Source organism: Cephus cinctus, unplaced genomic scaffold (assembly GCF_000341935.2).
Source record: "Cephus cinctus unplaced genomic scaffold, Ccin1 Ccin1_scaffold0129, whole genome shotgun sequence".
Lineage (NCBI taxonomy): Eukaryota > Metazoa > Arthropoda > Insecta > Hymenoptera > Cephidae > Cephus > Cephus cinctus.
In genome coordinates, this window is record NW_014332862.1 from 539,682 (window position 1) to 543,789 (window position 4,108).

At 47.5% G+C, this 4,108-nt stretch overlaps 1 protein-coding gene across 2 annotated transcripts in view; it reads left to right on the forward strand.

Annotated features, from left to right (window-relative positions):
* LOC107262974 (nephrin) overlaps positions 1-4,108 on the forward strand; it is a 217,882-nt gene that overhangs the window by 40,367 nt on the left and 173,407 nt on the right. The window lies entirely within an intron of this gene.

The following is a 4,108-nucleotide window of genomic DNA, read 5'->3' on the forward strand; positions in this document are numbered from 1 at the left end:
GGGGGGGGGGGGGGGGGGGGGGGGGGCGAGATGGGTGCGTTGTTGGCGTTGGTATTGGAAGGGGATGGAGATTCGTGATGTCATAACACCCAGGCAGCTTGGCACGCAAGGATTCCTGAAGTCTGGAGCTTTCGACTAAGTCCCGCATTAAGGGCGCAAGCAGTCCTCGTGGGTTGAAGATGCCTTTTTCTTCTTGCCGTTTCTCTCTCTCTCTCTCTCTCTCTCTCTCTCTCTCTCTCTCTCTCGATTTATTTCTTTTGCCTTATTGATTACGGCGTAGAGAGACGTCGTATGCTATATAACATCATACAGCCGTATAAGGGGAAGTATCTAATAATCGAGCGCCTTGGATTGAGATTTCATGATGGATGAGGTCAGTGATAGGTACATCCGGTATTGATATTTATCTCTCGTAAGATTCGTGGAATGATTTGACGGGGGGTGTCTGGTAAGAATAAGGGACGATGAGTAGGAGGGTTGATAGCGTTAATTGTTTTTACCCTTTCACGAGAGCGGATTTATGTCCGTTCTTATTTATTCATGCCTTAATTACCTCGCGGCCTCGGCAACCAGCACGTAGGTTGCGCCGGCTAGGTAGATATGCGGGTGGGTTAGTGTTGGCTACGCAGGTTTGCAGGTAGGTCGCTTTTCGAAAGGAGAAACTTCAGGAAGACCGGAGATTAATGAGGTCGGTTAATGCTGGCTGCCCGTACGGGTTGGAGAGAAGAAGAAGAGAAGGCAAAAAGAAAGGAAAGATAAATTAGTAAGAAAAGAAGAAGACGCGGCGAGGACGAGCCGAAGAGACAATAAAGACGAAATGGGGAAGGAATTAAATAAAATGAAGCTGAAATGAGGCATTCGATCGAATAATTATTATTTACGTCGGTTGAGGCTGATCATCACGAGGGGTTGGAATTACTAGCTAGTTGGAAGTACCAGCCCTCCACGAGAGGGCTGGCCCGGCCCTTCAATTCTGTCGGTTCTGAGACGGGCTCCGTCCTACTACTGTTCTTCCGGTCTGCCACCAGGGCAGTAGGTCCTTACGTGCATCGACCTTGTTTGGAAAGATTGAATTTGAATTGGAGTTCACTAGGACTCACTGCGTCGACGAGGACCCAGAAGACTTGGATGGCCACTGGTAGCCATGACCCGTATTCCTTTTGAGGATCAGCCAGGTCATCCGGGCAAGTGGCTCCCTGGTACCGGGAGGACCGCAGGGCCTGACTCTGACTAATCAGAGTGACGAGGTAGTGAGGGTCGTCTGATGATTTTGGCGAGGGGGGTCTGGTGGGAGCAGGAGGGGGGTCGGTCGTTCCCGCAGTGGGTCTTAGGACAAAGTGACTCGGCTTCCTTCTTACACCCGGCGAGATCCTCGACGAAGCCGGGAGCGCGGAGGCCGGTAGATAAAATCGGCCGGAGGTGGGACGGTAAGGGTGGAGCAGGGCGGGGGTTGCGGCTGGCATTCATCTGGGCAGATAGCATCGCTTGTTAAAGCCCAACCCCGGTGTAGCTTCCACGCTTACCTGGAGGCACTTCTGGCAACATCATACTGACGCAAGATAGCCCGACCCCTAGTCTCTAGGTTGGAAAAGCACCCCTTTCGGCTCAGACCGTCACCCATAAACCAGTCCTTCTGGCTAAGACCGGGACTGCACCCTCACACTCGTCCAAAGCCCACCAATCAGCCGCCCCTGTAACCAGATAACGCGGCAACTATCGCGTCTCAATTTCGACACCGACTTATTCCTCGTCCCGGAAACCGGATAAGTGCTTCCGAGATGGGGCCGTCCAGGTACAATCTCATCGGAAAGTTTTATACAGTAGGGGATGAATGGGGTAGAGGGCGCAAATCAGATACTCTGTCCTTTTTTTTTTATCTCTTTTATTTTTCTTTCACAATTCGGTTACACGTAGAAATTTCTAAGTAGCCGCAAGTCAAGTTAGACGCGAGTTGGGTCGCGCGAAACTTGATGATTAAGGGTGGATTCCCAAAATCCTCCTGACTTTAACGAGAAAACAGGGTTGTTTGCTCTGTCGCTGACTTACGAGCTCTTCGCTCCCAAGGCAACCCTCCACGGAAAACAATCGGCCTCTGATAGCTACGATTCGCTGGGGGTAGTACAGCGGCCGACACTGACCCGGGGAAGCCGGACTGGGATGTCTGGGGGTTGGAGTGGAAGCCCGACCCCCGATTCGAGATCGAGAGGCATTAGGACCTTTTACGAGACCACTTGGGAAAAACTGGCGAAAAATGGGGATGAAGTAAATACACAGGATCGACTTCCTGTTCGCGTGGGGGAATGATTTCATACTTTTCTCTAAAAAATTCATCCCTTGCACGCACCTTCGAGTAGGTCTCACTGGTTGGGCCACTTATGGATAAGTATCCTCACCGATGTGCGAGTAATACGAGAAATTCATTTTGGGAATGAAATTTTTCGATAATCCTTTAAACCGGAAGAGCCCCACCCAAATTTCCACATGATCCTGATCTTCGGATCGTTTCGTCTCTGTCCCTCCCACGTTATCCTGTATCTTTTCAGTATTGCCTCCCGTTTCCATCTACCTGCTCTCCCCTCTGCTCATGAATTTTTTCCCCATTCTGTACACTGTCACGCGAAAATTCTCACGATCCGGCAAAGCTGCGCATTCGTGTGGAGCTTAAAGCTCGGCCGTGCGACACACCTACGCAGCTGCGTTCATATTTTTGGTTATACAAAAGCCGGCTATTCGAGAGAGATACTTGTACGGGGAAATATCATGACAGAAAGGCAAATATATACCTTTACACGGAAAGAGAGAGAGAGAGAGAGTGGAAAAAATAAATAAAAACCAACGACACTGGTTCACGCATATGCGAGCGCGTACGCGATTCCGGATGCGGAAGTGCCGGCTGCGCAGCGAGTAACAGTGAGTATAGGTATTCCGTGACTATTGTGTGGATGCGTACAGGACGCAATGCAGCCGGGTGCAGCAGCTAGATGCACTTGCGTCCATAAATCCAAAATGTTTGACGAGTAGTTGGTATGGAATTTAGTAGTTTATTTAAAAAAAAAAAGTTTTTTTTTTCAACATGACAATATTTCTTTACTTGCTACAGTCGATTCACGTTTGGCCCACGTATCCCATAGCTGCCATATACGCGTCCACTTGCACCTGCAGCTTGCGAATCTGTCCGGCGAAATCAACCCTGTAGCGAATCCCCTTTAGACCCCGTGGCGCCTCTTTGAAGTTGCGATAGAGAAATCTGATGTGACGCGTCGACGCGAATCGGCCGTTTTTCACGATTTAACGAGAGCCGGTGCTCGGGTGCTTTTAGTGCTTCCAATTAGGTCGATCGAACGACAACGAGGCTGGGGATGCCGTTCTTTATTTTATCCTTTTTTCTTTTCTTTTCGGATTCGATCGCCAAGCGCATTTAAAAGGGGCTTACGTACATGTGTTTTGGTGTATGCGAGCGCGTCGCTGCGTTGAAAATTTTGCATTACTGGTTCGGCGAGTCAGAATGAAATTCATATAGAAAAATTGAATTTCAGATATATGAAGCTGGATGATTTAATTGTAAAGCCAATTTTTTGTTTTCACTTCCCCAGCTCTTTTTGACTTTACAATTTACCTTGATCCTATAATTCTTTTCTACCGGGCTATTTTTTTCATTCGCGCACAACGATCTGCTTAGATGATTAGGTGTTTTATTATTTACTTGACCTATAGTTTATCTCGTATAATATGCCTGTACCTGTACACTATATAGGAGACTCACGCTATACTATATAAGCTGCACTGTAGTATACATCTAGTATATCTATACTCGTACCGTCCAATGAAAGCAGTAATTTGCCGATTTACAACGGACGGCAATATTTGCCATAAATATTTGCATCCTCAAATGATATGGCAAATAGCATTGCGTCGAGTTTCTCTCGTTGATTTACCGACTTTTCAAACGGTCACGAGTGCTGTCTACTTTTTTTTTCACGACCATTCCTGACTGCAAAAAAAAGCTTTGGAGCTTCCGAGTATTTTATGAAAAATATCGGCAAAGAGTGATGACGAGGCACGAAACGGGAGTAAGTTGATTAAAAAAAAAAAAAAAAAAAAAAAAAAA